Source organism: Phoenix dactylifera, chromosome 18 (assembly GCF_051530095.1).
Source record: "Phoenix dactylifera cultivar Ajwa chromosome 18, Ajwa_hap1_PhDact_Kaust_v1.1, whole genome shotgun sequence".
NCBI lineage: Eukaryota > Viridiplantae > Streptophyta > Magnoliopsida > Arecales > Arecaceae > Phoenix > Phoenix dactylifera.
This window is the reverse complement of record NC_143207.1, coordinates 2934733-2948949: the sequence shown is the minus strand read 5'-3', so window position 1 is coordinate 2948949 and position 14217 is coordinate 2934733. Positions and strand designations below refer to the sequence as shown.

Below are 14217 nucleotides of genomic sequence, written 5' to 3'. Positions count from 1 at the left end.
TCCTTGCAATTCTAGTTTCATACAGTAATACTTGTTCAAATTTCGAGTTAAAATTTGGAAATCCCTGACTAATGAAGTTTGTGGGTAACTTCACTGCAAACCCTCACGAGACAACACTCGTCCGCTAGGGTAACCTAGGGGTTTAACGGCTTGTTGCACATGCTAAGTGCAATCGTGATGCTCTACGAAAGTGAGTATTTATCTTAGTATATTTATATAATAAATAACACTTTTGCACTCTTATTTTCGCACTAAATTGCTAGAGACTAGCAATAAGCTAGTTGGGGGGTGTGATGAGAGCACAAAAGTGCAATCATCGTACCACCATAATTAGTATTATAGTTAATTTTTAATAATAAAATTAATTAATTAACATTGTATTTGTGTTTGAGTGCAAGGAGTCCAAAAGACCCAATAACATTGGGTTTGAGTCCAATGCGCAGCAGCCCAAGCTCAATTCAAGTCCAACTCTTCCCGGATCCACGGCAGATCAGCTCCTCCAAGCCACCCCGTCGATCATGCTTCCAGCGGTCCCACAACATCCAGATCTTCCGTGATGAAGCAATGCCCGTTTCTCCTCCCAGCCGTCCACGGATCACCATCAGCTCCTTTCGCATTCAGTTCCCACCTTCCGATTCCAGGCCGTCCGCATTCTCCGCGATCCATCCCGTGATGCACTCCCGCAGCTCTTCCACGATCAAGACTGCAGCCCCTCCTCCTCAGCGCGCGTCTCCTCCTTCCGCTTTCACCGTGCCAGCCACGCCTGGAATCCCCTCTCCCGGATTCAAGATCCCCGCGACCCAATCCCAGCTGTGCGCCCATCCCGTGATCCCCGCCTTCCTTCCGCGATCCGGAAACCCAGCAGCCTCCCAGCAAGGCAGATCCCAGCCGTGATCTCACAGTCGCTGCCAGCCGTCAAGCCCGGATCCGCGTCGCCACCTTCCATGCCAGCCACCGTGCCAGCAACGCCCGCGTTCTTCACGCGCTGCAAGCATCCCGTCCGCCCACTGCATCTCCTCCCTTCCGATTTCAAGCCGTGATCACAGCATCCCGTGATCCCCGCGTCCGACTGCAAGCATTCCGTGATCGACTCCTACCCGCGTCCTCACCGCGTCTGCCATCTCCCTTCCGCATCAAGCGCCCGTCCGCGGCTATAAAAGGAGAAAGAGAAAGAGAAGAGAGGTGTGCTCGGTGGAGGCTAAGAACCAGGGAGGAGGGAGGCCATCGGCTTGGGAGAGAAGAGAGAAAGAAAAGAACAGGGGATGCTCTGTTCTTTTGGGAAGAAGAAAGAAAAAAAAAAGGGGAATTAGTATTTTATGTTCCACCGTGAGAAAGAGAGAGAGAGGGAAAAGAGAAGTAATTTGTTTTTTTTATTTTTCTTTCTTTATTTGATTTGCAAAATAGAAGGAGAATTAGGCCTCTAATCTCCATTTTTATTTGTAATCAGTTTTCCCTTTTATGAAATCCATCAATTTTCTTTCATGCAATCCCTGTTCTAGATTCAAATTAATTTCTATTTTTTTATGCAATCTTTTAATTTTTCTTTGATGCAATATATTTAATTTTCTTTTATGAAATTTATGTTTCAGGCTTCAATCTTCTTAGTGTCGTCTATTTTAATTTATGCCAAAACTCTTTTTTTTGATTAATTAAATACATGCTTTTCGAATCTAAGTACCTATCTTTTAGTTAATTTCAATTAGAAAACATTCAACATCCTCAAAATAATGTTTTCCTTTTATCATTCAAAAATCGATTTCAAATCCGAGTGAACGTTCTAATTTTTATGCAACTCCAATCGCCTCCCTGTGGATCGACCTCTTACAACCGCTATTCTTCGAGTAGGAAAGGTAAGAGTAGAATTAAATTTAAACTTTGTTCGTCGATTCTAACAACGATCTGTCTAGCATATTTTTAGGTAGACAGGAAAGGACGAACAACCCCTCCACTTACCTGGGAGCTTATCTGGTCAACTCGGTTCATTAGACCGGATTGGAGGCTTAGGTGCCCTCTTCAAACCAGTTAGGAGCTGTCTAGTGGTTTTAGGACAAAGACTAGGATTGATATGTTTTTCTCTTTTATTGCATGCTCGATTGATCAAGGACTAGTGTATGCAACGTAGTCGTTCTAGAGTACGAAACCTATTACCCTTTGACCCTGAAATAGAACGAACCCTTAGAAACATTCGAGCTAAGATCAAAACATTAGGATCATCCCCACCTCTTAAGATGGCTGAAGAACAACCCAAACTCCTGAGAGAGTACTTTACTCCCACCATTTACACTTCCCCATCTTGCATTCAATTACCTGAAGTAGCAGCGGTACAATATGAAATAAAGTCTAGTGTGATCCAAATGCTCCCATCTTTTTATGGGCTCACCAATGAAGACCCATATAAACACCTAGATGAATTCCTTGAGATTTGCACCACTGTCAAGATTCAGAACTTCACTGATGATGCTCTGAAACTTAGATTATTTCCCTTCTCCCTTAAAGATAGAGCCAAACAATGGCTGAATTCTTTAGAAGCCAACTCGATTCGTTCTTGGGATCAAATGCAACAAGAATTCCTTAAAAAATACTTTTCCATAGGAAGAACGAACCAGTTTAGACGTGCCATTACAAGCTTCTCCCAAACTGAGGGAGAAGAACTTCATGAAACTTGGGAGAGATTTCGAGACCTAATCCGTAAATGCCCTCATCATCAAATACCTAAGTGGCAGCTAGTGCAATGTTTCTATGACGGATTGACTGAACGAAACCGTCAGATGATTGATGCCACATGCGGGGAGACTTTCATGCTTCGAAATGAGCATGAAGCATGGCAACTATTTGAAAATCTTAATGAAAACTCCCTCCACCATGCTTCATGTTCTCGTCAAGCACCCCCGAATTTTCAAAGAAAAGGGGCCATTTGTGGAATAAGTCATTCTATGGACCTGTCTAGCAAGGTAGATGCATTGTCCTATAAGATTGACCAACTGATGATAGGTGGGCATTACATGAACTCTTCCCAAGCACAAGTGTGTACTATTTGTTCTAGCCCATCCCACCCTATTCATGAGTGCCCCTCAGCGCCCCAATTCCCCGAACTCGTGCAAGAACACATCAATGCTGCTCAAACACAGCCCAGACCGGGTAATGACCCATTTTCCAATACATATAATCCGGGATGGTGAAATCATCCAAACTTTTCTTGGAAGCAGCAAGCTTCGAACACAGCCCAACCCTATTCCCAAAATTTTCAAAATCCTCAGAATTTTCAAACCCAACAAAGTATTCATCCCTACCGTCCCTCGACTCAATTTCAACATACTTCTCCTCCACCCCAAAGAAACACAGCCTTTGAGGAGAAAGTGTTGAACGCCCTTCAAGGTTTGGAAACTATTACACAATTGATGCACTCTCACACGCAATCAATCGCCAAGCTAGAATTCCAGATGGGGCAACTAGCTAATGCACTGAACAAGCGAGAGGAAGGAAAGCTTCCAAGCCAACCGCTAAGTAATCCTAGGGGACAATACATAGCTCAAGAAAATCAATTAAATGCAATTCATCATGAACAAGCCAATGCTTTGACTACCCTAAGGAGTGGACGTATAATAGACAATAAGATTGGGGAGGACAACAATAAGAAAGGTGAAGAAGAGGATAGAAATGTGTCAAAAGAAAATCTAAAACCTTCTTCTTCTTCTTCGGCTAGTCCATCTTCTGCCAAAACTCACATCCCAAAGGCCCCATTTCCTGAAGCTCTTACTTCACCCTCTCCATTTGGCAAAAAGAGAACTTCACTAGAGGAGATGATGGAGGTTTTCAAACAAGTGAAGATCAACCTTCCACTTCTTGATGCTATTAGACAAGTTCCCTCCTATGCCAAATTTCTTAAAGACCTGTGCACCCAAAAGCGAAAATCTAGGACACATGTGCCTAGAAAGGTCTTCCTAACTGAGCAAGTGAGTTCTATTCTCCAACACAACACCCCTCCAAAATTCAAAGATCCTGGTGCTCCTACCATCTCCTGTGTCTTAGGAAATAATTTTATTGATCGAGCACTCTTAGATCTAGGAGCAAGTGTCAACCTTTTATCTTACTCAGTTTATGAGAAGCTTGGGTTAGGTGAGTTAAAACCAACCTCAGTATCCCTTCAATTGGCTGATCGATCTGTAAAAACACTACGTGGGATAATTGAAGATGTTCTTGTCAAGGTAGATAAATTCTATTTTCCAGTAGATTTCATCGTCCTTGATATGGAACATGAACCTAATCCTAAGAAACAAATCCCCGTGATCCTTGGGCGCCCCTTTTTAGCAACAGCCAATGCGTGCATTTGGGAACATGAAGGTAAAATTAAATGTGTTCAATGCGGCCGACCAACCCGCGAGGAAAGTTGAGTGTTTTATGATAGACAAAATAGATGACCTCATAAAAGGAGATGCAAAAAACTACCTCACTATGTCTGGCTGAAGATAATAAACTTAGCGCTTGTTGGGAGGCAACCCAATTCTCTTAGATTTCTTTAACATTGAGGACAATATTAGGTTTAGGTTTGAGGGTATTTTTGAGTATTTTTAAGAATTTTTGGTTTTGTTTGCATCTCTTGCATTCGTTTTCACTTCACAATGTCAGGTTTAGGTTTGGAGGTATTCATCTTGATTTTCATCAAAAAAAAATTAAAAATAATAAAAAAAAGTTTTTTTTAAAAAAAAAAAACCTAATTTCTATACATTTATGCGAGAATGATAAATACACAAGGTATATAAAATCTAAAAAGCCCAATGACTAGTCGGAAGTAATACAAATTTAAGTTCTTTTTATTAAGTCTCTCTTAGGGAGTTGTAAGCTAATTAATACTTTGGAATTTCACTACACACTGGCCGACCCTTCTAAGGTCTAGGCTCGACATTATGTTGATAGTATAGTAGCAACCTTGGACCCTGATGAAGCATACTTATCCAATCCAAAAAAAAAAAAAAAATCATCAATAAAAATGGATTTAGTCAGGAACATCGAAAAGGGCTACCTATTGTCAAAGGTTAAGTGGGCTTGTGATGAGGACTCCGAGCATAAGTCCATAGGGGAGTCTTGATGCCTGACACCTTGTGCCAACTGGTGTGAGAGTTGTCGACTGATTGCTCGTTACCCGGAGAAATCACCACAAGAGTAAAAGTACACAATTATACATCTTTCAAAAAAAAAAAGTATACATCTTCAAAAAAAAAAAAAAGTTCTGTATTGACCTTGAAAAAGACAATAGTGTGAAAGCCGTCGTTGTAAAAATTCGAGTAAACTGGAATATTACAGATAAAGCCCGTGAGGTACTAAAGTAAACATCCACAACTCTCGAAATCCTGCAGATATGATGATTTTGAATCAGTGAGCAGGTCTTTTCGACCAATCTTTGGAAACTACTAGTATTAACAATATTTTGGAGATCCGAACCCTTAGCTTGTGTACGGTCCAGATTTCACCGAGCACTCCAGTATAAATAAGTCTTACAACTCCCTAAACGGAAACTTAATGACTTTAACTTAGATTGCATACTAACCTAGAATTTGGGCTGACTGAGTAAATAAAACCGTCTGTGCTTTGAAATTCTTATCATTTATGTATCTTAAATTAGATTTTAATAATAATAAAAAAAAGAGAGTTTTTGAAATTCTTAGCTAGTATGCATTTGGAATTTGATTTTCACTTTATAGATCAATCGACTAAATAATAATAATAATAATAATAATAATAATAATAATCATAAATGATTTATTTTAATATTGAAGTTTGTGGGTATCTTCACTGGAAACCCTCACGAGACTATAACTCGTCCACTAGGGTAACCTAGGGGTTTAATGCCTTGTTGCATATGGTAAATGCAATCGCGATGCCTGCGAAAGTGAGTTAGAATTTTTCTTTTCTAGTTTTATTTTGCTCGAGGACTAGCAAAATGTAGGTTTGGGGGTGTGATAAGTGCTGATTAATCTATAATTTAATATTCTTTTTCCAGCACATGTCAACGTTTTTAAACGGATAACTACTTATTTTACTACAAAATAGAACAATCTTTAAAATAAATTTAAAATATGATAAGAAATAAATAATTCACATGTCCTCGCCTTCCATACCAGTCAGCACGTTTCAGTTCAATAACACTGGGTTCGAGCCCAATGCCCAACTGACATGCATGCACCCAAGCACTGTCCACCGTCCGTGGCTCCCCAAGTGATCCAACGGTTCAGAAATTCCCGTCTCCGCATCATGTTTCCAAACTAAGCAAAATAAGGGAGACCTCTTTAAATCCATATATGCCCATTTTCACGTTAAAATAGAGCAAGAAAAAGAGTTTTTCCCCAAATGCTGAAAACACTGTTCATATGAACAGTGTTCCGTGAAAACACTATTCATATGAACAGTGTTACAAAAAAAAATATAAAAAATGACTCAGCCACTGTTCATCTTCTTCCTCCCCCGATGAACATCTCACGCACAGCCCACCGACGGTCCCCCGCGGTGTCTTCCCGTTGATCCTGCGGCCGCCCACCGTCCGCGGCTTCCTCCCGACGATCCCGCGATCAAATCCGCCGGCGACCAGTCCTCTGTGATTCCAGTCGGCCGCAATCAGCCGCGTGCCCACCGTGCCCGTACGGTCGACTCTTCCCAGCAGCGGAGATCCAGCCCCTTTGCCATCGCTTCCCGCGTCTTCAGCCGAGATCCAGCACCACCGCATCAGCTCCGTGCCAGCCGCATCAACCGCGTGCCATCCGCCGCCCGTTCCACCTCCCAGCAGCCGGAAATCAGCCATTTCCTCCAAGCATTCCAGCCATCCCGAGCTTCACCCGGATTCATTCCAAGAAGAGATCCCATCGATTCCCAGCTCCAATCCCTGTGATTCAGCCTTCACCGCGATCCCAGCCAACTGCATTCAACGAGCCGGTAACCCAGCTCCTTCCGGATCGGCACCCGTTTCGAGCTCCATCCCCATCGTCGCCCGAGATCCAGCCATTCTCCCAGCATCACGCCCTCCTCCTCTCTCGGGATCCATCGCTGGTCTTCGGCGATCTATAAGAGGAAGACGAAGAAGAGGGGAGAGGGGAGCTCGATTGAGAAGAAAAAAAAAACAGGGGAGACCCCTATTTCGGTGAAGAGAAGAAGCCACCAGCCGAGAGAAAAGAGAGTAAAAGAAATAAAAAAAAAGAGAGAAAAAGGGGGGAAAGAGAATAGTTGTGTTATTTTTGGAAGAATGGGAGGTGAAGGCTTTCATTTGAAGATGGAAGGACATCCGGCCACCATGCGCGGCTGAACACCTAGTCTAGGGCTGGATGAAGCCCTAGCAATGTATCAGGGCATTGTAGTTCTTATTTTTATTATTATTTTGGAGCTTGTTTAAATTTTTATTTTCAATGAAATATTCCTTTATGATATTTAAACTTTGAGCATGCTAGTTACTAATCATGTTTGCTAAAGTAGTCTAAGATGGTTCATGCCTAGGAAGATGAAGTGTGCTGCATCCTAGATTAGCATACTTAGGTAGACACTTCATGCTACACCGAAGATGGATCTTCCTAACACTCTTTATGTTTTTATTTTAGAAGGCTTGTAGCCAATTTGCATGCCTCTCCAAAAGATAAAAATTAAGAACACAGTCCCTAATGCAATGCTATGCGGTAGATTTCAAACCCTATATCTATCTACTTTGATAAATTTCAATTCGTATTCATAGATTAATTTAGTTAAATCAAGTTAGTAAATCCTTCTTCTTGATTTATTTTTAAAAGAAAAATAACTTATTCTTCAATTCCTGTGGACCGACACCCGTAATCACTATCCTACAGGATACGTGCTATTGCGTGGTTTACTTTTGAAATTGAAAGAACCGATCACAGTCACACTACTGCAACATCAAACAAGTCACTGACGAGTGGATAGACATCCAAGTGACTTATTATCTTGGTCACGCTCAGTACCCTTGTTCTCTAACAAGCACCTACACTATCACTTCAGTGTCTCTACACTGTGGACTCGAGTCTCGTCCATCCATAAGGAAAGCGATCTGTGCACTGATCGGACCGTCCTCGTGATGATCTATTGACCAGGAGCATTTAGAAATTAATCACCAATGATGCATGGCTCAAATTCTCAACTCTTGAGAATATGTATCATTATCTTATTAATTTTTTGGACGATTCATAGACACATAAACAATATGAATGAAAAGATGCCCATTTATTATTCAATAATAATAAAGTCAAGTACAAATTTATGTCCCAGAATTAATAATGTGTCCGCCAGATTGGCTTCTAGGGCATATATTTAACAAGAACGAGATGGCTTCAGAGGTGCGCTGACGCTTCCGAGGGACTTTCCTCTCGGTCGGTTCTTCAGCTGAGCACCCTTCGGTCGGGCCTCTCCCTATGGTGTTGATGGTACCAGCGATGGGCCTATAGTCATTTTGATTTTCAGACGGTGCGGCATTCTCCGCCGGCCTTCTTTCATCACGCCGGTTCTGCACGAACTGGTTGAGCACCCCACGGCGGATGAGTGCTTCAATCTCGTCTCGGAGTCGAAAGCACTCCTCTGTATCGTGGCCGTAGTCTCGATGGAAGCGGCAATACTTCCTAGAGCGCTGTCGAGTTTCTGACTTCCGCATCGGAGGCGGAGGTCGGAAATAGTCTCGGCCTTCTATTTCCATGTGGATCTCTACCCGAGTTGCATTGAGGGGAGTGTAGTTCCCATACCTCCCCGGGGGCATTCTCGGCCAAGGCGGGGATCTCGGCCGAGGTGGAGACCTCGATCGGGGCTGCACCCGCTGACGAGGCGGACTCCTCAAATAAGGTAGGTTCTTCTCTCGGCGGGGAGACCGACTTCTTGGGCGGCCGCGCTCCACGCGATGCCTTTTCTGTCCCTTTAAGGCATGCTCAGCTGCGCCTTGCCGGGAGGCGATAGCCTCCTCGACCTTTGTATATTTTCGAGCTCGGGTCAGCATCTCGGTGAAGTCGGCGGAAAAATTCTTCTCAATGGAGAAAAGAAACCTGTAGGACCGAGCTCCTGTCTTCAGCGCGAACATGGCGATTGACTGATCGAGCTCACGAACCTTCCAAGTTGCGGCGGTAAAACGGTCAATGTAGTCTTTGAGGGACTCTCCTTTATTTTGCTTGATGTCGAGGAGAGAATCTGACGTTCGCCGCTGGTGTCGGCTGGCGGCGAAATTGGCAGCAAACTGCCTGCAAAGCTGCTCGAAGAAAGACACGGTGCTCGGCTTTCGACCGGAGAACTAAAGCCGAGCCGTTCCTCGGAGAGTTGCAGGGAAAGCCTTGCAGAGCACAGCCTCCGAGGATCCCTGCAACACCATGAGGGCTCGTTAACTCTCCAAGTGGTTCAGAGGGTCAGTGGTCCCGTTGTAGGGCTCTATTTGAGATATTTTGAACCTCGGTGGGACCTGTTCATCCTCGATCTGGCGGGAGAAAGGTGACTTGGTGGTGAACTCGATCTGCCGCTCGAGTCACTCGACCTTCTTGTCGAGTTCTCCGCTTTGGGAGATTGCCATAGTGGTCTGTTCCGGTACTGATGGACCCGGGGTCGATTCGGCCTCCGAAAGTTGTGGCCTTCTACCCTGGTTCTTCCCTAGCGGCTCTCTCTAGGGAGACGCTTGGGTTGAACCCTGGTGACACCGCCGTTCTCCATTGTTGACCCTCGAAGAGTCATGGGGATCTCAGCCTTGGAACACCGGTCCATGTAGAAAGAGCGTCGATTGGACCTAGACCTGTGGAGGCGGCACACGAGGGGCCTCCACTCGTTGCAGGCCTTGGACTGCTGCTGCCAGGGCTTGGACTTGTTGCACCAGCGTGTTGAATTGCTCTGGCTAGACCTGAGGAACTTGATCCGCTGGAGGTCTTGGTGGCGGGTTATGGACTGAGTGGCCAGGACTTGGTGCTCGATGCCGGGAGGCTTTAGAGGCTCCTCTGCTTTTGAGTCTCATGATCACGACTCGGGCCCTTCCTCTAGCGCCGACCGTTGCTGGAATTTGGACCCGGAGGTGACCGCGGACAGAAGAGGAGGAGCTCTGGCAGATGGTGCAGCAGCGGACAGCTTCCTCCGGGGGACCTACAAGAAGCCAGTGGCCAGGGGTTCCGGCGCCGTCCCTCCAATGCTTAAGTCAGAGAGGGTTTTTTTTGTGGAGAAGAGTAATAGAGAGAGCACGTAAGAATGTCCAGAGGAAGGAGAAGAAGGAGCCTCCTTGCCTCGAGATCCCCTCCTTTTTATACGAGGGGGTGCAGGGTGTTGCCCAGAGATGGTCACCCAAGAGGGGGGTGAATTGGGTGTTTTAAAACTTTTTGACTATTTAAAAAATAAAACACGCAGATGTATGAACTAAAGTAAAGATGGAGGGATGAGAACAGTCAATCGAAAACACGAGGTTTTATAGTGGTTCGGAGCTTCCACTGCTCCTACATCCACTCCCCAAAGCACCTTTGGGAATTTCCACTATAATCCAAGATTACAGTCCGGTAGTTTTGCGAGTGCACTACCCAACTCGTTGTTTTACACCGGGCTAACAACAAACCCTATAACCCCCAATTTAACCTAGGCTTGGGACGCCTTTCCCTTGTTCCAAGTCCCTTGACTGGAACAAGCACAATATTGAAAAAGTTTTACAAGGATTTAAAAGCTCTAAATAAGCAAATATAATAATGATAAGCAATAGAACCCGGAAGAACCCTTTTAGCTGTTGGAAGCGTGGGAGATGATGGTTCTTCCGATGTGGATCGCGTTGGCTTGAGTGTGAGCTTTGAATCCCGAGCGGAAGAGAGTAGTTGAGCTTGAAATCAGTTGGGAAGCTTGAAGGCACTTGATTTCTTCACTTGAATGCACTAACTCCCTTGAACCTCTCTCTCTCGCTTCTCTCTTGAATGATCTTGTGTTGGGTTGGTGAGAAGTTGTTGAGAAGCACTTAAGAGGTCCCTTTTATAGCCCAAAAAGCAAATATAGCCGTTAGAGATAAAGTTAAAGAGATTTGAAATTCAAAACATCCTGCAAAAAGGTGTCAGTCGCGTCCCAGGCGCTCCGGAGACGTCTCGGCTGTAAGATTTTACTTTTGACATTGTTTGGGGTCGACTCGGCGCTTTATGGGGACGTCTCGGCTTGTTTGCGCTTTTTGCATGGGGACGACTCCGCTGCTTCAGGGTCGACTCCGCTGTTATATCTCCGAAAAACATGTCTTGTGGAATTCTCTGAGAGAGTCGACTCCGCTCTTTCAGGGGATGTCTCCGCTGCCTTAACACCGAAAAAGACATCCTCTGGAAAACCCTGAGAGAGCCGACTCCGCTACCTCGGGGACGACTCGGGAGGTTTACTTTTTACTTGCGGGGACGACTCCGCTTACTGTGGAGACGACTCGCGCATATTACTTGAAATCGGCCTTTCTGCCGCCTCTGAGAGAGTCGACTCCGCTACTGAGAGAGTCGACTCCGCTATCGCGGGGACGACTCGGCAGGTGCCGGGGACGTCTCCAGTCGTGCCAGTTCTTCCTGTTTGTGCCAGAGACGTCTCTGAGACAACCCGGAGACGTCTTGGCTGTCCCTGATCTGTTTTCTTCAGCTCAAAAATTCTTCAATAAATTCATAAAATTATGGAAACTTGCCTAGACATTTCTTAACAATATTCTTAATTAAACACATGAAATCCTCAAGTAAATTGTTAAGATAAATGGAATTATACTCTAGTGTTTTGTATTCATCAAAATCCATTAGGGGGTCAACAATCTCCCCCTTTTTGATGATGACAAAACACTGAGTATATGCAAAATTCGAAATTTAAACATATACACAGTATTTGATCAGATGTACAAGTATAATGTTTTGATTAGAGCTAGATACAGTGTGCATAATTCAAAATAGTCAACTTTCATTTCTATCCTTATGCATAAGATTGATCTTAATAGCTCTTAAGCAATTTTAGCATATCAACTGAATTTGAATCAAGTTAAAATGAAATATTGATGTTCAAGATAATTGAAAGCTAAATTCTTTTTGACTCCCCCTTTCTTTTCCAGAAGGGCAAAATTTTGCATTCCAATATATCCAATATCCATATTGGTTCTACTTCCCCTTTTTGTCATCAACAATGAAGGGGACAAATTATCCTTAGGTACTTAAAACTCAAGTTCTAGTAAAATTCAGCATATTACCATGAACCACTCAAGGATATTCAAGTTATTTCTATTAATGAATTCTGCATTCATTTTACTCCCCCTTTGTTTTGGAATTCATTTCAGACTCCTCTTTTCTCCTCCTGTTTTATATGCATTGATAAATTATGTCAAATTTGAACATTTAAGGTATGTTATGAGATTTTTATGGCACATCACAGAATCACATACACAATCACAGAATCACATACACAGAGTTAGCAACAATGTACACAAGGTTTCAAAAGAAATTGTATGTCATTTATGTATCATTGTAAACCTTTGAAGTCATTACAAAGTTAAAAGAGGAAATCATTACAAGTATTGATTTCTAATACAAAAAGTGTTTCAAAATGAGCCTAGGGTTTACAAAAAGAAGAACCCTAGTTGTCTACAAGGTGTCCCTCATCGGCGACGTTGCTCATAAACTCTGGCAGCTGCATCTATAAAAGCATTGATGGAATCTAGCAGTGTTCTGAATTGATCTCCCTGTGACTGATGAAAGGCTGCCACTAGTGCTTCAAATTCAATGCTTGCCCTATCAATTCTTCCTCTAAGTTGGGCAACCAAAGTGCCCACATTGCCTCCAGGGCTTGTCAATTCTTGAAGGCTATTTGAAATGGTCCTCAAGCTGTCTTGTAGCTCAATTGATCTGAAGGTTTGGGTGGCATTCACACTAACTAGTTCTTGCGCTGTAGCTTCTATCTGAGCTCTAATTTCCTTCAGCTCTTGTAGAATCCCTTCATGTGAGGCTCTGATGGGGGCCAACTCAGTAGAGATCATCGATCTCATCTCCTCCCTCATCTGCTAGCAAATTACAGATGCTAAAGTGCGCATCTGGTCTTCTGATAGGGAGTAGGGCCCACTGACTGGAGGAGGTGGTGGCATGGATGTGGAAGGTCCAGCTGAGCTGGAGGGTACATCAGGAAAGTCCATGTGGCTATGTGGAGGAGAGTGGTGGTCAGGCTCCTGAAGTGGGATCTCAGGCTCTAGGGTTTGAGCTTTTCTCTTTGGTACCTTGACCCATGACCCATCTACCTTGTGAAACTCCATTCTACGCATTGTGCTCTCATTATAATAGTCGGTGTTTCTCAAGGGTTTTGCAGGCTCATTTTCTGGAATGGGTACTTTGAAATGTTTGAAGAGTAGGGTAAGGATCATCCCATAAGGTATGCTAAACCTAGAATACCTATGACATGTAGCAATGTAGTTCAACATAAGTCTAGGGAGGTTTAGGGGAATCCCTAGTAGGATGTGGTGCATGATAACTAGGTCTCGCTCCGAAACAAAATCGAAGCGGCCGGTTTTAGGGAATAAGACTCGGTTGACAATACTCAAAAGGAGTCTCATCTCGGCATTTAGGTCTTGGGAGTTAACCACATCGAGAGGGCTGCAGTCCTCTCGTCCTAAAAGCAAGTTTAGGGCTATTTCCCTTTGGGGATGTGAGGTCGGAGCCTCACCGTCCTTAGGGATTTGCAAGACGCTAGATAGGACATCTTCATTAATTTCTACCAACGTCCCCCGAACATATGCAGTGTACCCTAAGTCCCCTAAGGCCATAGTGCTAAATAGTTCTCTAACTAGGCCGGGGTAGGTTGAAGTATTGAGTGTACAAAGATATTCCCACTCTTGGGCACGGAGTCTCTCTCCAATAGAGAACCCCTCACTATCTAGAAAATGGAAATCTATGTACCTCCCAGTGGTTACTGTGCGATTCGCACAGGAAATGGTCATGGTTGGCGGAGCAACCGGAGGAGACGGCGCGGAAGGCTCTTCCCTCCGTTCCTCACCATCGGTCGCTGCCCTAGGACGCCTCCCACCAGTCCTCCTAGCTCTTTTAGGTGCCATTGAATGGAAATCCTAGGGAAATGAGGAGAAAGAGGCTAGGGTTTGTGTTGGAGAGAAAATGGAGGCTAGGGTTTTTGTTTTTGTCGGGGATGAAAGGTATAGCTCGGGTCGGCTCGAGCTGTTTCGACTTATTTAAAAAAAAACCTCGTTCGGTCCCCGAGACGTCTCCGCGACTAATGCGAGACGTCTCGCCG

At 44.1% G+C, this 14217-nt stretch overlaps 1 non-coding gene across 1 annotated transcript; it reads right to left on the bottom strand.

The window, feature by feature from the left end:
• Positions 1 to 2604: 2604 nt before the first annotated feature.
• Positions 2605 to 2710, bottom strand: LOC120112682 (small nucleolar RNA R71). Its single transcript, XR_005514254.3, has one exon. It is a non-coding gene; the product is annotated as a small nucleolar RNA R71 (small nucleolar RNA).
• Between the last annotated feature and the right edge of the window lie 11507 nt (positions 2711 to 14217).